Here is a 23,863-nt window from a genome sequence, read left to right on the forward strand (position 1 = left end):
AATGTTTTGGCATATTCTTTTCAGCCATTAATGCCCATGCAACTTCTGCAATATGCCTATTTTTTCTTTCTACACTCCCATTTTGCTATGGGATATACCTGCAAGTAAATTGTCTCTTTATCCCATGAGTCCTCAAGAAGCCACTAAACTCATTAGAGAGGTGCTCTCCCCCCCCATCTGATCTCAAGCACTTCACTTTCAAGTCTATTTCTGTTTCAACAGCTGCCTTGAAGGATTTGAAGTAGTCAAATACATCACTCTTTTCCTTCATGAAATATATGCATAGCTTCCTTGAATAGTCATCAATAAATGTGACAAAGTATTTGCTGCCACCAAAGGATACGTTCTGTGTAGGCCCCCAAACATCTATATGCACTACATCAAGCATATTTTTGCTCACTTCTCTATCATGCAACAAGGGTTGTCTTGATGGCTGCTTACCAAACTTTCGATGATAAATTTCCGTTTTATGCAACGGCATACTTCACAGACTTTATGAATTTCTACAACTCTTAAAGGAAGGAAACCCTATAACCAATCCTCTGGATTGCATTAATTTCATCCTTTGCACATTCGCATGTCCAATATGTTCATGCCATATTTCAATGTCTGCAACCACTCCTTTTCCTTTAGCATACATAGCAACATCCATTGCAAGAATCCCAATATCTAAAGTGAACATGTGGCCAACTCTACTTCCTTTTGTGACCAACGTGCACTTATCATTAAAGTCTTCTACAAAACAGCCTTTTGCATTGAATCAGATTTGTAACCCTTGCTCTACCATTTGGCCAATAAACACTAGATTCTTTGTGATTGAAGGCACATGTAATACATCTGTCAGACTCTTTGACTGGCCATCATGCAAGGACAAGGGAACCTTTCCAATGTGTGAAATTGAGTGGCATGAATAATGTACATAACTTGGATTTTGTAAGTCATGCATCTCTCCAAACCATTCAACATGATTGATCATATGATTAGATGCACCTAAATTGACATATCATACATCATCATGTGTCTCCTTTACTGTAATTGCATTCATCATATGCTACATAGCAAACAAACACCCATTTTTGTCTTCATTTTTTCGTGAAGACGATGCATAGTTTCCTTGCTGCAATTTACCATTGCAAATATTATCCTTCTTAGCATAACAATGGGCTAAAATATGACCTGTTTTGCCACAATAATGGCAAATAATAGTAGAATTTCTAGAACCTCTGTTTTGCCATCCACTTCTTTCTCTAGAACTTCCCATACCTCTAAAGTTTCCTTGGCTTCCTAAAACGTGTATTTCACCAAATTGCTGATTGAACCTATTTTGCTGGCTATTGTTAGCACATCCCATACCACGGCCTCTTTGAAGAGGATCTACCACGTCCCCTTCCTGAACTTGAGTAAAATGCTTGGATATGCTCACCATTTCTTTCAAACGAGTCACCCTGCATATTGATCTCTTTGGTAATAATGAGAGAGACCAGCTCATCAAAATTTGGAAATGGCTTCCGTACATATATTGAAATAACAAATGATTTTCACGCCTTCTCATTATTAAGGCCACTCAAAGTGGATGAAACCAAATCATCATCATCAAGCATTGCATCAATCGCTACTAAAGCATCTGCAATGCTCATCACCTTCAAAACATACTTATTGACAAACATTTTCCCTTTCTTCAAGGTATTCAACTCTTGCTTGAGTTGAATCTTTCGTGCCTTTGTATTTACTGAAAACACGTTCTCAAAAATTGTCCAAGCTGCATATAAAGTTTCTGCATTTCTAATATGTCCCAACATAGTATTATCAATGATTGTAGATAGCCAGTACATCCCCTTTTTGTCTTTTGCATTCCATTCTTTCCATGCCTTTAATTCATCTGCAATCAGAGGGATACCCAGCTCAGGCTCCTTTTCTTCACGTGAAACAAACTCATAAAGGTCCTTTCCAATGAGGAAGTTCGTCACATGGAACTTCCATGAAGGGTAGTTGTTCTTGTCAAGCTTCTCAACAATGGGATTTCCACTGTTCTTTGCCATTATTACAAAAAATGATACAACATAACAAGCTAGTCTTCTGCAACCTTTCACAACAAGTACATAGTAATACACCAAGCAGCCTTTTTCACTGATTGCTCAATAGTTGTAACGTGTCCACTAGAATCATCCAGGACACGTCTTAGCAGTCCATCGGAAAGGATGTCTAGAAAGCTCCACCCGGCATTCCCATAGAATTTTACGGGATTTGCGATCTAGGTCTTCCCGCGTATGCCACGTAGCGAAAGTATCCTGGCCGTTCCCACTTAGGATCGACTTGAATTAGGGTTTTTCTGATTTGGTCATTAGCTAACAGCAACTAGCGTCAGACCTGAGCGAACTAGTTTACGCAGAAACGCCAGGTCCGAAGCGGATTCACGCTGCACTTGGTTCAAGGAGAATGGGAAACGAGAGGGATGCAAGGCTCAACCTCTCTGCCATAAGGCATAGTCCCATTCCGTTCCCCTAAAACAACGTAAATCGGGTAAGATGTAACTCTAGGTCATCGCTCTCGTTATTCATTTTGATGATGATGATCATCCCACTGTTCTTCGAGATTTTTGAGAAAAGTTCCCGGCTAACCGAGACCACCCAACCGTAGGACGGACCCATGGCCCATCCTCCGCACTTTCCTCGATTTGCTTTAGTTATGTAATTATCTAATACATTAATTTGACATATAACAATTAGCTTCTTTAATTACTCATGTTAAGCACTGGTTTCTTCACATAATCTTATCACGTGACATAGAAAAACAATATCAAGCAAGTTCTTTTTTTTTAAACATTTCATCATTTTATCTTTGAAATACAAGGAGTTTTCACCCGTAGGCTTGTCCATAATCTGCCCCAGGGCTATCCAATAATCCACAGGGATTACTATTCCAAGCTTCCGCCCATAAACTAGTATGCGGGCCTCGAGATCCAATCCCGAGTCACGTTAGCCTCTTGTGCAGGACCCGGAAGGCGAGGGATTTACGACCAAAGCCCCCCCTGGCACCCAAGCGTCCTCCTGCTCCAAGTAGAGCTCAACGGAAAGACCTCTCACGGCGCGGTCAACAACCCCCTTGGTTAGGGTCAGGTAGGCAGTCGGGGGTAACTGAAGCTGCCTCTCCCTTCAGGCCTTCAACATGAAGCATTAGATATCATTTCATCCTTTAGTTCTTTGAGCAAACAATGCAAAGAGTGCTTTCTAAACTTTTACAAGCACAATCAATTCCAGTGGTCGTTTATTTGGCCAACTATTAAGGAGTGAATCCTTCTCTCTGAATGCATCCAGCATTCGATCCGGGATCAATTGTGACTTGGCAAGATCCCCAAGGGTTTGTTTGTTCACCCTTTTGTCCTTGGGTTAGGACCATACCCTGTTAACCCAACTTAACCAATACCTTAGGTTTTATTAACAGTAAATCCTGGCGACCATGTCGCTTCAATTTATTGATTGATCATTTTCTTCCAAGCAAATACCTAATTTCCCTTTACTTGGAAATTTTTCCCCAAGAAAGGTGATGTAACAGGATGACTACTCATTCTCTTGCAAGTTAAACTTGCGCAAGAACTTGCCAACCTCATTCCAAGAAATGGCAAAACTCTCTTGTGAACAAACCACAAGTCTATGCGACGTTGCAACTTATTGCACAAGTGTCGCATCTATTCCATGGGATCATTTCATCCATTGAACGGTGTTTTCTGGTCACAGAATTATCTCCAGACAAGAAGCAGGGTTTAGGGTGTCTTCTTACCCAACCCATTCCTAATTACACTAGGTTGACAACATTCGGTCCTAGGAATTCCAACTCAATCCGAGTTTCATCATTTGAACGAGTGATCCTTAGGGTAGAAACCTTAGATCATTTTATGCATGAGCGTCCAATTGCCCCTACATTCCGTGAATGTGGGTAGGACCTTTGGTTCAAGGGTTTGTCTTGGTAACAAGTGCGTGAAACTAGGTCAAGTCCTTAACGTGCTAAACCCTAGTTAGCACTTGGGTTATTTATCGTATCGGTTGAGCCATCCTATGCGAATCCCTTGCAGGTTAGGCGATTTAGATAATTCGATCTACTTTCTTGCAACAAGGATGAACCATCCCTAGAGATGTTATCTTGATCTTTAAAGGAGAAAGCTAGTTGTGACATCTCACAATTCACCTAAACGCGTGATTCATTGCTTCTACGTACCCCTAAATTCACAATAACCCTAACATTTAAGATCAAAACGCATGTTAAATTGCGGCATAACTTCCATTGATCCTACTAGGACTTGTATTCAAGAATCATGCCCACAATTCTTTTTCTAAGCTTGTAAGATTTCATGCTTCAATAAACCATGCAACCTTTCCCTAAATACAACTCTTGATGAATGAAATTTTTCATATGACAAATGTGCAACATGCACTCCTTTCCTGACTACAACGTAGTGAAATTCATGCAAAAAAAAACTAGAGTTGACCTATTCCAATTTACAATCACATGCCACACGCAAATTCCTAGAATCATTTCCGCGCTCTTCTATTTCCTACGGGGTTAAGGACTTTCCCTAATGAATCATTCAATGAAGATTTGTCTAAAAATGCGACGTGCAATTAATCTTTCCATGCCTAGTCAAAGGTGCACTTTAATAATCTCAACCTTATAATGATAGGCAACATGTGTTCTAGGCTATCACTTTGACATGCACGACAAGGCAACATACTATTAAGGACGTTAAATGAATAGACAATTTCTTTATATGGAAAATACCAATGACCCAATTTCATGTCATGAACTAATTCTAATCATTGTTCGAATAGTCGATTTATTTCCAGTTGCATTTAACTTGACTAGGTGATTTTAAGCATGCATAGGTGCTTCCTCATCCATGAAGTTACCGTGATTAATGCAATGCTTTTGCGTGGAATCAAATTTAGTAAAAACCTGGACTTGTGGGCTCGGTGAGATATCCATACGCGGAGATTCCCTTGGAAGTATGGATCCTTGACAGAAGTACTGGCTTACAAAATTTGGCTTATGGAAGGCCTTAGGGTTTTTGGCTTGGGCCTTCTTTATTTTGAAAAAGAGGGGGTTCGTGAAAGGGTTCTTGTGAATGGGCCTTGAGGAAATGGAGGCTTGAGAGTTCTTCTTCTCCTTCCCTAAAATCCTAGGGCCGACCTTGTGGGTGATTGGTGGGAAGGGCTTGTGGAAAACCATGGAAAAGGGGGTTTTAAATGGACCACGGGAAGGTGCTTAAATCCCGGGGGGTGGGGTTATAAAAACTCGCTTGGGAAGGCAGTAGGAAGGGGGCTTTCTAAGGAACCCGGGTTAGAATGGACTTTAATGGAACTTGCAATAGGAAAGAGGCTTAGGGAGGCCTCCCCCTTAGAATCTTCCAAGAAGCTTCTTGGAAGCTTCTGTGGCTGTAAGAAACCACGTGGAGGGAGAGGAAGCCATTGATTTGGCGACTGGCAACATCCTTGGCTTCAGACTGTGGCAAATGGAGATGCTGGCAGCGCACTCAGCTTCAGGCGCGGCAGCTAGCGTACTTCTCACCTCCCTCCTAACGCAGAGCTTCCCTCCACTATTCCTCCTCTCCAACAGCCTTTCGACTACTCAACTGATCACCTCCCTCACAGCGAGCAGCGTTACGCTCCTCCATGACTCCTCTTTACTCCCTCTCTCTCCATGATAGCCTCAGCACCCCTCCTCTCTCACAACGACCTCCAACAACCTTACCCAGCCTCCCGTCCTCTCGTCCAGCCCCTCCCTTCTCCCTGAAATAGCCATGATTTTTATAGGTAGAGGGAGAGGTACCTCCCTCCCTCCACGCGGCCTGATGCATGAGCATCAAGCCTTCCATGAGTTCCAGCATGGTGCACAATCATCGTGCCTCCCCTCCCTCTCCTCCAGCATGACCGTCGACTGGGGAAGGGAGGGGATAATTTTAAAAAAAAATTGCTATTATCTAACTTAAGAGGAGATTCATATGCGGGAATATTACAATAGTACATGTAATCTGCAACCTGTTTCCAGATAAACCTTTATGTTTACTTCCTAGAGAACACCTCAAAAATTATAAATTCAAAATCTATAACATATGCACCCACTTTCGATCAATACAACTGAAATCACAGTGTACCCTGAAACTGTTGTCTGCAACCTTACAGCTCTAAAACGAGGCTTGAAAGAATCTCAGATGCCCAAAAAAACTGCAAGAAAGTCCTAAAGGGATAATTTGTAGAATATATAGTGCTCTTCTCATACACCAAATCTCGTAGCAATCTAAGATTTTCAATCTACCCTGCTTTTGGTGCCTCCATGGCCTACCAGTGCTATATATTTGCTAGCTGTAGGTAGGTGTAACAAACTAAATATAATAAGTGATAAGTCAATGACCATGTGATTATCATAATGACCATCAATGTGCTAAGTGTAGACGTGTGAACCCATCTAGTCAGGTGGTTCATCATCAATGTATGCAGGTGTTGAGGTTGCCATCTCAACAATAAGACAAATAAGGTATCCAAATGTAGAGGACAAAATCAAGTAACTATCCATAGCATAAAAATACAAATTTGATGTTGTTGGGCTAGTTAGTTTTAATGCAAAAATTTAATATAGAATGTTGTTTTCTTGTTCTATAAGTCAAGAATATTCTTGAATGAACCATGGAAAGTTATCTAAGTAGTTGGCTGCCAAGTAGACTCCTTCGATGGTAGACCCCAACATTTAATGAGATACTCCATAATAGTATGATTTCTTAGAACTTTCTCACATTGAGCAATAATCTTTTTGGGTTCATGAATGATCAGCCCATCTTCATCAATGTGTGGCAACTTCTCAAGCACTTGGATTTTACGCCCAACATATAACTTTAACCGAGAAACATGGAATGCATTATGGATACACATGGTGGAGAGTAATTGAAGTCTATAGGCAAGATCTCCAACTCTTTCTAGCACTTGATAGGGGCTATAGAATCTATGTGCCAAGTTGTTGTGACCTCCTTTAAGAGATATATAGTGAGATTTTGGGACCATAAAAAATACCCAATTTTCCACTTGAAACTACACATGTCTTCTCTTTTCATCCGCATAAGAATTTATGATCTTTTGTGCCTTAGGAATGTTTTCCTTAGATTGTTTCATGAGTTCTTCCATAGGCTCAAGTTCTTCTCTAACTTGAGGATTAACATCATCATGAAATAGGGAAAAGGATAATTGGACCATATATCCATAGAGAGCCTCAAAAGGAGACATCCCAATGCTCATGTGATCAGTGTTGTTGTAACAAAATTCAGCCAGGTGAAGGCAATGATCCCAACATAATTGCATATCATGGCAATGATATCTCAAGTACACCGCTAGGAATTTATTTAATCTCTCTATTTGACCATCCATTTGACAATGGTAGGTGGTTCTAAGAGTTAAGATGGTGCCCATAGAGTCTTCATAGTAGGCATACCATGCAATTTCAACCTCCTTCCATAAACTGAGTTGCCACTTGTTTGGTTGAATATTGGACATTAGTAGGAAGAAAATAGGCTAATTTACTTAGTTGGTCAACAATAAGAAATATTCCATTCCAACCATGCTTGATAGTCACAAAAGACACATTATAAAATCCATAGAAATGTCCATCCATTTACCATAGGGAATAGGCAATTTGGCAATATTAATCCATCGGGTAAAAGAGAGAAATTCTTATTTGTTGACATGGTAAAGAGTGGGACATAAAATCCTTTACATCCTTCCATACCCCTTTTCAGTAAAATCTTTTATGAACATTTTGAAATGACTTGAAAAGGCCCAAATACCCTATCATTGGAGAGGAATACATATCTTGTAATATTTTCTATTTGAAATTGGATAGAAGTGTCAAGTAGACTTAACCTTTAAACCATAAGAGATCATGGTACCACTTGAAGTTTGAAAATTCACCATCATCACCTTACTATAATTTTTACATAATCATGGCAGCATGCTAGTCTAATAGTTACTCCTCTTGGACGTTGTTAATCCAATCCTTGATAGTAGAGATGGTGATACAAAACATGCCCACATACATGAGAGTTCTCATCTATACAACATTATCATTTTTCACCATGTATGAAATTTCAAAGATATAGCTTTGTGGTGTGGCTAACCATCTTTGTTGCTTTGAAGAAAGGGTGGGTTGCGAGAGAAAGTATTTCAAAACTTAGTGGCCACTCTTCACTTTAAAATGGAAGCCATAAAGATAATGGTGCCATTTCTTAATGGCGTGGAGGATTGCAAGAATTTCTTATGTGTAACTAGACATCTCATTTCTTTCTCGTCAACTTTCCTATTTCGCATGAAAATTACTCCATAATCTTATACCAAAATAGTACAAATTTCATGAGCACTTGCATTTGCACAAATTGTGAGCCCTTTAGTGAGATCTCAGAAAACCAATATGGGTGTTGAAATAAGAATTATTTTTTTCTCATTAAAGCTCTTCTTTGCTATAACATCCAACAAGAATGCATCTTTTTCTAACATGTTAGTAAGATCTACCACCACATGTGCCTAATTCTTGATAATCCAATGGTAAAATATGAAAGCCCATGGAATCCCCTCAAAGAAGTTGTGTTTGTTCGAGTAGGCCAACTATTCACTCATTGAACCTTCTTTAGATCCATTGTAATTCCTTTCTCACTAATAAGGCCTAGATACTCCACCTCTCTTGCCATGAAAGAACACTTGGACTCCTTTTTGTAAAAAACATATGTTACCTCAAGAGTTCAAATACTTCATTTACATGTTGCACATGGTCTTCTTCATTCTTACTATAAATCAAAATGTGTAAAAGATCTTGTAACTCAGACTCAAAAAAACATATAAAATGAACAAGAAATATGAGCAAGCCATGATCAAAGCAACCATAGCTGTAATTTCTAATTTCACATATGGTAGAAATATAACAAGCAGTAAGGTACATACTCCTCACCCATGAAGGCATCCTCAATAATATGAATTTGATTAATGGAAAAAAGATAATGGATATGTAACTCCTATAACTTTATATACTCCCTCTCTCTAGCACTAAGTCCTAAGCTTTATTGCAACCCTACTTGATCTGAAGAAGATTTGTCCTCAAAGCTTGCAAAAATTAAATTTACAAGAAATATAGAAAGAGATTGTGAGGAAATAAATACACGCAAATAGAGAAATCCATAAACCAAAGAAGATCCCATATGAAACATAATGCTAAAGAAAGTGAAATAGATACAAATACTGAAATTGTCCAAACTGGGTAACTAGTAGGAGAATTGGCATAACTTTGGTGTAGACATACACAAATCCATCAAATAACATGCCATTGGAAAATAGACACCAAGTAAAAGCTGATCCATCCATAAAAGTCTCATTTTGACCAAGTTGGGCCAATTAAATTCATTGCAAAAATTTAATATAGCAATATGTCCTATTCAGAGGTTCATTGTTCTTTATGCAAAAGCCATGGAAAATAGTTAAGATAGGAGAATGGCATCCAAGTAGACTCTTCAAGAGGAAAACCCTTCCATTTAATAATATATTCAAGTAATGTTCAATTTCTTAAAACTTTTTCTCTCTTATCAATGACTTTTTTTGGCTCATAAATAAGTTCATGTCTTCTATAACGTATCCCCCTATCCACTTACAGGACACGTCTTAGAAGCCCATCGGGAAGAGAGTCCAGAAAGTGCCGCTCGACACTCCCAAGGAATGTAACTGGGTTTGCGATCAAGGTCCTCCCGAGTCTATGATGAAGCGGAAGCATCCGACCGTTCCCACTTAGGATCGGGGTTTCCCTAATAGTCAAGTTTCTAGGAAGTAGCTAGCGTTCGAACCACTTTACGCAGAAACATCAGGGTTGAAGCGGATTTATACTACACTTGGTTCAAGGAGAATGGGAAACGAGAGGGATGCGAAGCTCGATCTCTCTGTCCATAAGGCATACTCCCATTCCGTTCCCCTAAAACAGCATAAATCGAGACTCTAGCTCTAATGATTCTAGGTCATTGTTACCTTGCTGTCAAATCCTTTGAGAAAAGTTCCCGACCAACCGGGACCACCCTTCCATAGGACGGACCTAGAGTCACATCCACTGCACTTTCCTTGTGTTGCTTTAGTTATCTAATTACCTACCACATTTGGTTTGACAAGCAAAACAACTTCCTTAATTAACCAATTAATCACTGGTTTCTTCACGTAAATTAGGCACTGACATAAAAAAGCAATGTCAAGCAAGTTCCTTTTCAACAATTGATCTTTATTTATCAATCTTTGAAATACATCATATAAACTTGCCCAAAGGCTATACCAGCAAACCTCAGGGATCGCTTTTCCAAGTTCCACCCGCCGTTGACTAGTATGCGGGCCTCGAGAACCCATCTCGAGTCACGTCGACCTCTTGTGCAGGATCCGGAGGCAAGGGATTTATGGCCAGAGCCTCCCCTGGCACCCAAGCATCCTCCTACTCCAAGTAGCACCCACGGAGAGACCTCTCACGGCGGGTTCGGTCCATGTACCCGGCATGGCTAACAACCCCCTTGGATAGGGTCAGGCAGACAGTCTGAGGTAACTGATATTGCCTCTCCCTCTAGGCCTTCAACTTGAAGCATTATTTATTTTTCCAGCATTAGTTCCTTGAGCAAAGAAGTACAAACAGTGCTCCTAAGTGTACAATCACGAGCATTCCAGTGGTCGTTTGTACGACCAACTGCTAAGATGTAATTCTTTCTCCTCGAATACTTCTCGCATTCGATCCTAGATCATTCACGACTTGGCAAGATCCCGAGGGTTTCGTAAGCTGAGTTGCTTGTTTACCCTCTTTCCTTGTGTTAGGGTTTATACACTGTTGACCCAAATTGTCAATACCTTAGGTTTCCTTATATTAAGGTCAATAAATCGTGGGCAACCTCATCGCCCTAACTTGGTTGGTCAACTGCTTTCTTGGCAAATTTGTAACTCCCCTAACTTGGCAAATCAGCCCCAAGGAAGGGTGATGCAGCAGGATAACTACTCATCCTCTAGAAAATTAGACTTGTACTTAGGACTCACCAAACTTGTTCTAAGGAGTGGCAATACTATTTTGTGATTTAGACACAAAACCATGTGACGTTGCAACTTGTTGCACGAGATAGGTGTTAGCACCTAGCTTGTGGGATTATTTTTCTCATCACACGGTCTTTCTTGGTTAAGAATACCTTTGGTCAAGATGTAGGGTTTGGGAGTTTTATTGACCCAATCCAAAACCTTGACCCTACTAGGCTGATAGTCGTTTTGGCCTTAGGGTTCCTAAATTCCTTGTGGAGGTCTAGTATTTGGCCAACTGATCCTTAGGGTGAGAACCCTAGATCATTCTTGCACATGTGTTTAGATAGTCTTAACATTTTGAAAGTGTGGGTAAGACCTTTGAGATCGGAAATATAAGATCGGCATCCTAAGTGTGATACTAGGCAGAATTTTAACATAACCTAACCCTACCTAGCAGATTAAGGTGATCATCATATGCTAACTAATCGTACCTTTATGATTTTCATGTAGGTTACTCATTTACACGTGAATTACTTAGTTGATCTAACCAATCCACGATTAAAAATGATCTTTCCTCTAAAGATGCAAATGCTTGCTTCTAGAGTTTGCAAGACTTTTCTTAAAAGATGAAAGTAACTGCAAGATGTATCATTCCATGCGAATATGCAATTCCAAAACTATAGACATTTTGCCTTTATGCAACTAGAGATCTTTCTTTTCCTTGCCCTATACTATAATGATTGACATTCAGAGCTAACTCTTATAAACCCTACGTCGATGCATCGAATTCAAAGCTTTAATATTTTATTGAAGATGCATCCTTTTTCAAATTTCAAACTTGACAAAAGAACTCCATGCATGAGCGAATGCCATGAGTCCATCATTGATTTAATCCGTCCTTCATCACTTAACCCAACCTAGAATGTAATTATCATCACATGCGACTTGCAAAGTACATAAATCCTTTCCATGCATTGCAACTATTTGGACATCATTTAATGGGCATCTAAGATTATCTTATACACGAGTCACAACTAGGAAATTATTACCTAAGTGCATTATGTGTTATATGCCCTGTCCTTTACACAATGGCACAAGGATGCCTTTGCACAATTCCATCTTTTCAGAATTGCAACTACCTTTGACCACAAAAGTGCAAGCAATTGCAAATACACGACATGCAACTAACTTTGTAGATCGAATGAGTAAATAAATTTCCTAATATATTTAAACTTCCCTACGAGAATTAAAACATGCTTAATGCCTTTTTTCCATGCGAAAATATTTTCGGATCTTGGGCATTAAGAATTGGGGCGTTGTCCACTCTCGTACTCGGGGTGGAGGCTCCCGCGTGTGCTCCTCTTGCCTTTTGCTTGGGAGCCATCTCCCTTGGCTCTCTTATGCATTACGAAGTCACTTTTGCTCGAGATTACTTCCCTACACAGAAATTGGGCCTTGCAAGACACGGTTTTAAGAAAGCCGGGAACACGGGGTGAACAAGGCCTAGGGAAGCTTCAATTAGAAGCTTCCAATAGAAGCTTCCAAGCTTCTGGAAGAAGCAGGAAGATGACGTGGGATGGAAAAGAAGATGAGGATGACAACGATGAAGAAGAAGAAGAAAAAGAAGAAGAAGAAGAAGAAGATGATGATGATGATGATGATGATGATGGTGACGACGATGGGGCACAGCAGCCTGGCGGCAACATGATAACCAGGAAATCAGTGCAAACCTAGGCACAAAAATGTGCTCACGTGGAGACATCCTTTGTAAATTGACACTTTGCTTTTGTACTCTCTTGTTAAAATTCCAAATATGAAGCAATGTAAAATGTGTAGTCCAAAAGGCTCACATTAAAAAAATGTTGAAAGGAAAAGGAAAGGTCAAACCCTTTTGTCTCATGTTAAAATTGAAGGGTCTTTTAGACCTTAGCCAAGATGTATGCAATTCAATTTTATATATCAAGAAAAGAAAAGGAGGAGGCTTGTCGGGTGATTTGAGGAGGTGGGAGGTTGAGGTGGTTACACCCTCTCTCTTCCTTTATCTTCTCCTCTCACGCTTCATTTCCCTCTCTCCCATTTTGGCACAACACTTGCCTTCTTGTTCTTGCTTTTCTCTTGTGCTCCTTTGTCAAATCTAATGGAGAGTGAGGAAGAGGAAGAGGGTGAGGATGGAAGAATTGTCCAATTTCTTGTGTGCCTTCCTCTTGTGTGTCTTGAGGATATGGATTCTTGGTGAGAAGAAGGAGAGTTTTCTTGCAGGTTTTTGTGGCCAGCAAGTGTGCTTGCAGCCTCTCTTGGCCGGTTTGTGGTTCTCATGGTGCCGTGTGTGAGAAATGCGGGATCTAGAGCATGGCATAACCGGAAGCTATGGAGGATGGAAAGAGAAGTGTAGACTCATGATGGAATGGACACTGTTTGTTACACAAGTGAATTAGGTTCCAAGATTGAGACTTGAACTCATAAACACAATCTTGTGTATGTCGACAATGACATTGACACTTTTTTAGAAATGAAAAGAGTACTATCATTGCATTAAGAAAAGGAAGCAAGTACAATGCTTTATAGGAAAGTAGGAAACTGCAGTAGGCACCATTGTGCATATGGGATAAGTTAGTCTGCATGTCCTTGACCCTGAGACTCCATACAAAGAGGCTGTTTGAGTGTGATTGCTGATTCTCAACACCCCTCCTCAATCACAACTAGGAAAGGCACAAAGTGTGTAGAGGCTGTAATGAGAACCACCTGCAAAGTGTGGGCATACCACAGACATGACAAAACACCAGAGGCTGTTGCAGAAAAAGCTAAGTGTGGGTACCATAAACATGGTGGACATCCAGAGGCTGTAACAGGGGCCTCACAAAGTGTACAGGGACTGTAATGCCAAGTTACATAAGGAGTTTACAAAGCTTATGGCAGGAAGCATTAGGGCAAGGAAAATACAAGGCTATTAAAACAGCCTATCAGAATTATGAGAGTACAAGGACTGATGAGTCTTGTCCTTCCGATCCTGGTGGTCTTCATCTTCATCTTCTTCTTCCTTTGCTCCATTTTCTTCTTCTTCTTTGACTGCGACTAGATAGGCCTTTTGGGATCTCTTTCTTGCGTGGCAGAACTTCTCGGTGTGTTCGGTCCTTTTGCAGAAGTCACAAAAGAGCTGATCCTTCTTGCCTTTGTACCTGTTGCCAACATATAATGTATGCTCATCTCTAGAGGTACTTGGTTCTTCTTTGGTTTTTAGCTTCTTTTCTTCTTCTAATAGTGATGCCTGGATATCAACAAGTTCAGGATTTGGCATGTTGATTAAAGTTGTTGATACGTTATTATATTCAGGAGGCAAGCTCTTAAGTAGAACACCGATACAAACATCTTCATCCATTTTAATGTTGATTCCTGCAAGTTGGGTTAGGAGTCCTTCCATGTAATTAAGATGTGTGGCAAGTGATGTGCTTGACTTCATTTCAAGCCTGAAGAACTCAATCAGGAGACCATACTTTGATGATTTAGATTGTGCACCGAACAGGGTGTCAAGTCTTTTCCATGTATCCTGTGAGGTCTCACAGTTATCCACATGATGGATATAACTGTCGTCTAGCTCCAGTTTGATAATGGCCTGAGCTCTGTCATCATTCTTTTGCCAAGTAGTTGCAAGGTCCGCGTCCCGAGGTTTCTTCTCTTTGCCATTTGTGATGGCCCAGAGACCCTTCTTCATCAGAATGAGCTTGATGCGGGTTTGCCAAGTGTGGAACCCGACTCCTTTGAATCGAGCATTTGGAGAGTCTTTTCCCATGTTAGATTTACGGGAACAGTAGCAAATCAACTTCAAACTTATTGGATTTGAGCAACAGAAGAATTGATTGAGAGACACAAGTGTTAAAAAACACTAACTGAGTGTCAATTAATACCAAATCTGCAAAAGTCTTTTACTCTTTTAAAATCCAAGTGATCTTCCCCTTCTTGATTTGATGCTTTGATTTTGTTGATGCTTATCTTCTTGAATCTTTTTCTTGCTGGGAACTTCAGTAACACAGTGGATCAGAGTGACAGTACTTGCTTTGCCAAATGGAGGAAGAAGCTTGAGACTTGGTGTTGATGTCTTCGAATCTTCCTTTACTGATTTGATGCTGGAAGCTTCAGATCTGAGTTGCAATAGCCTTGTCTAAGTGCCAATAGCTTGACAGAAGTAAAAAATTCAAGTGGTTTATGAGCTTGAACTTGACATTGCTATGGTGGAGCTTTAGGGTTTCTACAGTTAGGCCGACTGGTTTTTGGGCTGCTGCAACTCGTGGGATGGATCATTCGGCGTGCTGGTTGATGAGAAGCAAGCCTATGGGGTAAGCTTCAAAAGCCCTAAGCCCGCAGGGTAAATCGCGCAGCGCAGAGGTAGAGTCGGACGTACGACCAGCACAGGCGCAGATCTGGACAGCAATCACGAATCTGAGCAATGCTGGAGCAAAGACGGACCAATGTCAGACTGTGATGTACTAGGAGGCTTCGCCCTGACCTAGACAAGATATCTCAAGAAGAAAGCGTGTCAAAATATTGAGTGTGGAAGGAGATCAAGAAGCTCCAAGGAGGCAGGGTGTAGTCCTGGCTATGGCAGACACAGTTCAAGATGAAGGTCAAGTTGAAAAATGGAGTCATGAGCTGACATTGAGTTGGATGTGAGCTGGATAGAGGTTGAGAGGAATCAAGAGAGGCTAGACAAGCAATGCCATGCCCAACTGGGCTCTGATACCATGTGAGAAATGCGGGATCTAGAGCATGGCATAACCGGAAGCTATGGAGGATGGAAAGAGAAGTGTAGACTCATGATGGAATGGACACTGTTTGTTACACAAGTGAATTAGGTTCCAAGATTGAGACTTGGACTCATAAACACAATCTTGTGTATGCCGACAATGACATTGACACTTTACTGAAATGAAAAGAGTACTATTATTGCATTAAGAAAAGGAAGCAAGTACAATGCTTTATAGGAAAGTAGGAAACTGCAGTAGGCACCATTGTGCATATGGGATAAGTTAGTCTGCATGTCCTTGACCCTGAGACTCCATACAAAGAGGCTGTTTGAGTGTGATTGCTGATTCTCAACACCGTGGCAGGGTGCTATTTTTATTTTTTGTCAAGAGAATAATACTACATTGTTACAAAATCACCAAAAAGAGATAGATATATGAGGGGGCCACATCCATCATAAATAAATGGTATACACAAAAGTGTTACGTGCATGCATCTGTAAAGGGTAGGAATACTCAAAATTAAAGGCTAAAGGTCCTATAATATCAAATGTATCAAAGTTTCAAAGAAATAATAAAAATACGAAGGGGTGTGCTTTTGGGGGAAGAGGTGGGGTGGAGTGCACGAATGGTTATGTGTCTCTTTCCCTTCCCTCTCTTGTACAATTGCATATTTCCTTTTTGGTGGTGCAAAAAGTTGTTCTCTCGCCTCTCTTCTCTGTCTTTTGTGCAAAAATTCTTCTTTTCCCTTTTGTTCTTGTATAATGGTTGAAGCTATGGATGAAGATGCTGAAGATGACAAATTGGTTCATTATTAAAAAAGAGATTTATGGTTTCTTTTCAGTTATGAGATTAATGGCAGAGCCATACACATAGATTTTGTCTGCTTTGTCCCTAGTTTTGTGGTTGATTATGTTTGTGGGAGGTTGCTGTCATTTTGGTGCGCAGCCTGGGAAGAAGCTGATCTCAACAACTACTTGACTAAGATTATAAATTAACAAGCAATGCTGATGCAACCGTGGAATGAGAAGCCATGGCAAACCAATTGTGTTGAGAAGAAGAAGAAGGATTATGAGAAAATTTTGCTTCATTAATATTGTTGGCTTTTGTTTTTTCACGTGTCTCTATTTGTGTTTCTCAAAGAAAAAAAAATAGAAGAAAATGAAGGAATACAACTTCAAGAATGGACAACACGGATTATGATATTTTGAGCACAGGCTCAACTGCCACATCTTTAGATTTCACTGTAACACATGAAGAGAAGGAAGAGAGAGATGAAAGTAGGAGAGAGAAAGAAAGGAAAATCAGCAACAATGATAACAATTTCCAAACATCAATGCTAATGTGAACAAAGAAGAAGGGGCTTCCTTATGCCCCCCTCCTCATCATCATCAAACAGGTCGGCTACCCTTGATTTGCATTACAACATTCATGGGCAAAAGACGACTGGTTCATCGGCTGTTCCTCTTCTCTCCATGGTAGCCGCACTTATCTTCCTCAACCTTGTCATGCCTTTCACTGTAATTATCAATGCTCTCTCCCCCATTGGCCAGTTCAAGGGCGGAAATGCCCTACCACCACAACATCGGATCAGGATTTACCCTTCCCCCCTCCTCAGCAATTACACAACAATGACCTTCATATTCTCCATCAATCAATTTCTCCTACTGCACTATCCTCAATCTACCTATCTAATGGTGCCTCTTCGTCTCTGCCTTCCATCTCCAACACACATGATAGCAACCCCTCATCTCTTACAACTATGTGCTGACCTCGCTGTCAAAGGGGACATACCACAGAAGATGAAACTTGGAGGCGCAAGATGCCCCGCCAGGAGGACGACTAGAAGAAGAGGGAGATGGGCTGCTTGTCGGCAACCTGACGACTTTTCCTTTTGGACTGTGCATGAGCAGCATCCACATGCTGTGGAGGGACCTGCAACAACGAAGGACACGTGGCCATCCATTGCTTACCCACCCTGCCTTCTTCCGCCATACCACCTGCCACATCAAGACCCTACCCCTCCTGTGTAAATTTTCCCTCATGGTCCTCGACTAGTAGCAAAGCGTTCATAGAGAGAGAGAGAGAGAGAGTTAGAGATAGTCAATTCTATCAAAACAGTGTAACTGTATATGAGAGATTGAGAGAGAGAACTATGAAGACATTGAAGAAGGATAATATGTGATTGATTTCCATTCAAAGATGATGTATTTCTTTGTGGTCTTTGTTATATTGAAGAATTTTATGAAGATGTTGAAGATTATGGTTGATTCTATCAAATCTGTGGGAGAAATCTACTTTGATGCTGCGTGAAGATTTGCTGTTTTCTTTGTTTTGATGATCAAAAGAATGAAATAAAAGCTTGTTGATGTTACAAGATAGATTTTCTTGCAAGAGAATTCCCTTTTTCCTTGGTGTTCCTCTTGGGGCTCCACAGCAGACTGGAGATGGTAGGTAGCTACGGCGGCAGCAACGGGCAGCATGATCAATCCTTCCTCACTCCCTCCCTTCAAGCTTGGGAGGAGGGGCTCATATCGTTTGAGGGGGGGGGGGGGGGGGGGGGTAGCAACACAAGTGGCAGGGTGCATGCCTCCTCCCCATGCCCCTCCACCACTTAAGCTCCTCTCATACTCCATCTCCCCACCATGCAATGGCTGAAGGAGAGGGAGTTAGTACACAAAAAAAATTTGCAAAAATTATCCCCTTTTTTGTCCCTTGAAGGAGTGTTCCCGTGTGGAACTACGGCTTTTGAGCCACGTCTTCCTATACGCGACATGGAGCTGGTGTTTGTTGATGCGCGAGGGTGGAGCACTTAGCCCAAGGTTTTTCTGTCACGGGAGGTCACTCGAAATTGCTTATGTGCAGGATCAAGAGTCGTTAATATTTTGTTGTGGAAATATTACATCTTCGATTGAAGGTAACTCTTCCAAAGCTATAATGGATGGACCCACATACTTCTTTAATTGAGAGACATGAAAGGCATCATGAATACACATAGAAGAAGGCAATTCAAGGTTATAAGAAAGCTCTCCCACTCACTTGAGGATTTGGTAAGAACCATAAAATTGATAAGAAAGCTTGTTATTTCTTAGACTTGGGAAGTTCAAATTCCAATGGCCTTCGTTTCTCATTAGCATAAGCCTTTGTGACATCTTAAGATTTCCAAATATTTTCCTTGCATCGAGTCATCATGCCATCTTCTCAAGTTCATCAGCCTTAGCTTATGGGTTAACACCATCATGGAAAAGAGCCCAAGGAATTTGTATTGTGTACCCATAAAGCACTTCAAAGGGTGACATGTCAATACTCATATGATGAGTATTTTTGTAACAAAATTCAATCAAATGCAACTATTGGTCCCCAAGAATTTTGGGTATCATGTCAAAAATGTCAAAGATAAGCTACCAACCATTTATTGACATACTCCATTTGTCCATTCATTTAGGGATGATATTCTATATTAGGAGTCAACTTAGTGTCCATAGAAGAAAAGAGACCCCTCCAAAAATTACCTGTATATTTAATATCACGATCGAATACTATCTTTACTGGCATTCCATGAAGCTTGAACACACTCTACGTAAACTGATCACCAGTTGTTTGGCTATAAATTAGACTATAGTAGGGATGAAATGGGTAGATTTTATCAACCAATCAATAACCACATAAATGCTATTCCAACCATGATTTGTTGTCAGCAATCTCATGATAAAATCCATGCTAATATCAGTCTATTTATCTTGAGGAATAGGTAATGGCCAAAATAATCATCCGGATAGAAATGTGGAACCTTTATTTTGTTGGCACGGTAGACATTGCATTATATAATCCTTGACATTCTTCCAAATGCTCTTTCAATAAAAACTCTTATGCATAGTGTCAAATGTCTTAAATAGACCATAGTGACCTATCAAAGATGCAGAATGCATTTCTTGCAAAATGTAATGCTTGATAGATGTTTGAGGCATCAAATAAACCCAACTTTATACCACAAGACTCTATTATACCATGTAAAATTTGGATACCCTTCAACTTTTCCTTGCTCAAATTCTCCTGTCATAGTGAATGCATTTTCATAAAGCATGTTTCTTCTTGTATATCATGAATCCACTCTTTGTACGAAGTAGAAATAGAAGAAAGTGAACATATCCATATTCTTGGCAAAACATTGACCAAAATATTGTCTTTACCTACCATATGGGAGACATCAAATTCATAGCCTTGAAGTGTAGACAACCATCATCTTTGTTTAGGTGATAAAGTGGGTTGAGGTAGAAAATATTCATTCTATGATTGCTCTTGACCTTAAAATGATTGCCATAGATGTAGTGATACCACTTTTTGATTGTATGTAGAATGGCTAACACTTTCTGCTCACAAACATAGAGTTGGTGCTCCTTTTCATCTAATTTTTTGCTTTCAAAAGTAATTACTTCATGATCTTGATATAGAATAATCCCAATGCCCCTTCCACTAGCATCTACACATATAGTGAATTCTTTGGAGAAATCTGACCACACTAGAATGGTTATTGAAACTAACATAGACTTAAGCTCATTGAAGCTTTTGACTGCTATGGAATCTCAAAAGAAAGATTATTTCTTTAGCCTATCAATTAATGGAGCTACAATATCATCATAATTCTTACTAAACTATTGATAGAAAGAAGATAATCTATGGAAACCTCTCAAAGATGAATTCTTCTTCTCTTGAGTAGATGTAAGCTGATCTTCATTAGCTCCATATGCTTGTGATCCACTCCATGCAAGGTAATTGGTTGTCCATTCCAAGATAATTCCAATTGTATGGAATTCAAATCCATGGTCAATTTTCCCATTGTTTTTAGCCAATCATAGCAAGTACTATGTCAATGGGTCCCATTTTCAAGGCTACCAAATCAACTTGTATAATGCATGATGATAAAAGCTCAATAGGAGTACATGGGTGCACTTCATGTTTAGCTTAATAAGCCCCATTAGAAAATTATACCCTCAATGATGCCTGCATATCCTTAGGTAGTAGCTTTAGCCCCTCCAAAGATTTATATTTATAAAACTATGTGTGTTGCTCATATCCACAAGAATATGGAAACCTTGCCATTGGAAAGTCCTTTAAGCTAAAGAGTATTTTCACCTCTACTACCCATCCATGCATCATGAGATATAGAAACAATCATAGAAGGGCCACTCGGGTCAAAATAAAACCCATCCATTGCATCATAGAATTCTTCAATTTTCTAGCTTCTTCATCCTCATGTGGTTCCTCCACTATTAATAAAGCTAAAATTGGAAAGAGTTCACTCTCATTCACTTCCTCATCTGATCCCTCTTCTATGATCATGCTAAGTTTTGCTCCCTTTGACTTGCACTTTGTCAGGGATCCATTTCTCCCTACACTTAAATCACAAATCTATAGTATACATCTCCTTCAATCTATCATTAGATGCATGCTTTCCTTGAGAATTATTTGCTATAGCTTTCCCTCCAAAATCTGTCCTTTTAAAATCTAATTTAAAATCACCATTAGACCTTCAATTCATTCTGTATTTTGTGCCATAAACTAGAGGAGAATTTGGAACCTTGCTGTAAGAACTTTGAGACCTATCCTCTTGTCTAAATGACGGCCTTTGTTGGCTGATTTACTATCCCAACCTAAAGACTAATTTAAAATAGAATTTTCCACAATTTTGGGCTAGAATGATGGCATGTCTCTACAATAATTTTGGCAGTATTGTTTAGCAAGTTGAATTGATTCATGAATCTTTTAATCCTGCATTGCACAACCTCTAGAGAGTGATATAAATCAAGCCTATAGATGTATTTATTCAGCTTGGCTATGTTTGTAATACCTTCTACATACATGGATAGATTCAAGAACATATTGGAGTAAAGCCTTAGTGAAATGATCGACCATTTCCTTGATTAGAGGGTCTTTCAAGTGAATGTTTCTCTCTTGGAGGTCTATCATCATGATTGATCTTGGCATCAAAGGGGAGGATAGAATGACTTGTAGAAGGGATCATATCCATGCTCTTCATCAACTATGCATACATCTTTTTCATGCCTATTGCCATCCCTTCGATGACTGAATTGGGGTCTTGATTTATTCTTGGCCTAATATGTATTAGGTTGATGTGTATCTCTCATTTTAGAAGGTTTTTCTTTCTCAAATATTGTAGGATCAAGAAGTGGATTGGAATATTGGTCTTTTGGGGGCGGAACACTACCAATTGTAGGTTGTGCTTCTTGCATTTTGCTTCCAAAATTTTTAATAGTAGCAATCCACTCATCAAATTTACTATCCATAATGTCCATTGACTTGTTAAGTATGTATTTACCCCTAAGAATTCCCTCATTCATGCTGCTCAAGACCTTAGAAAATTGTTGGTATGCGTTAGAGCCTTGAGATACATGAAACTCTACATTTTCAGGATGACTCTACTAAGCATTGATAGCACTAGTGCCCTCATCATCTTCTTAGTGCTAATTTAATCAAATGTTGGATGCGTTAGGTTCATATTGATAATTCTTGACATATTCATTAATAGTTTCCAAGATTTTATCTTTTCTTTTGTTCTTGGCCATCTAGAATGTAAATCTATCTACAATGACTAGCAGTGACAAAAATTGTGATAACTCTTGATTTTGATATCCAAACAAGTGATTTTTGAGATCTTGGAAATAAAGTCCTAAATCTGTGTGTGGACTTTGTTTTTCATTAGAATTCCCTTTACTCATCCTAGAATTAAATTTGAACAATCAATCCATAGGATAATTTAGACACATGTATATGCCTTCTTTACACTTACAAGGACTCCTACAAGTGGTCCTAACTATACTAGACTTTGAATAACCCTAAAGTATACATGTAGGGTACATGTAAGACGTGTTATAATACTCCAAGAGTGGAAAAAGCACCTATTAATACATGTGTAAACCTACATTTCTATTTGAAATTCATTGTTCATCATTATGAGAACCACCTGTAAGGGACAAATACCACTTGCAAGGGCCTGTACTTCTCTATCATAACCCTCTGATTAGTATTAAATGCCTTATTTTGACCTTGTTGACTAAAAATACCCTATAAAACCTATAATGATGTTGAAATGTAGTCATATCATTGTAGAGATGCCAAACTGAGGCCCAAAATCATAGCCATTTTAGTGCCTTCAATCCTCCATAGCACGGTACCTATGTGAGGGATATGATGATGACATGGGCACCTACATGGGCTTGAGATTAAGGGGTATGCAAATTTCCTCCCCAAGCTAGGTTGTGCACCCCTTTGGGTTCTTTGTTTTATGAGGAAGGTTCACCCCTCTTTTGGATCATAACTCCCCCAACATCTTCTTTTCCTTTTGAGTATTTTCAACATGGAAATGGCATTCTAGACTAATCAAATAGTGTGAAATGCAAGGGAAAAAATAAAACTCTTTTTTTTTTCAATGAGATGCAAGTGGGAATAGGAAATGGAATGAAATAAAAGGAAAGGGATAGGTGTTTTACCCACTTATAATGATTGATGCATTACAACAATTTTCCACTTACCATCCATATGATTTTTCTTATTGAGTACATCAGTGATGTTTGATCAGCCAATCAAACAAAACCATTTAGATCATTAAATGATCGCAATTATAAGTGAATTACATTGAATGGATTCCAAATTTCTATGACCATGACAATGGAAGTTGATACATTATTATAAACAACCCTAGGTAATCTCTATATGCTACCCAATTCAAGAGAATGAACCAAAGACTACTCCTAATCTCTCCTTTAGCAATTGGAAAGGTCAACCACTAGGATAGATTAGTGTGCAGGACTTAGTGGTACCTCGATATTCGATGATGATAGTTGTTGAAGTTGAAATGAGTAATCCCCTTCTTAATCAATTATTGATTTATCAAATGCCTCTTGGTATAAATGATCAATGCCACTGATAGAATAATGAATCCTTTGATAATAGTCTTTAATATGAGTTTTTGTAGCCTCCAATCCTTTGGTACAAGCTTTGTGGTTGAAGAAACACTAGAAGCTTGAGACAATTCTTATGAAATGCATGTTTTCCCTATTC

This window comes from Lygodium microphyllum, chromosome 4 (assembly GCF_053477565.2).
Source record: "Lygodium microphyllum isolate KBCC chromosome 4, Lygodium_microphyllum_v1.1.10, whole genome shotgun sequence".
Classification (NCBI taxonomy): Eukaryota; Viridiplantae; Streptophyta; class Polypodiopsida; order Schizaeales; family Lygodiaceae; genus Lygodium; species Lygodium microphyllum.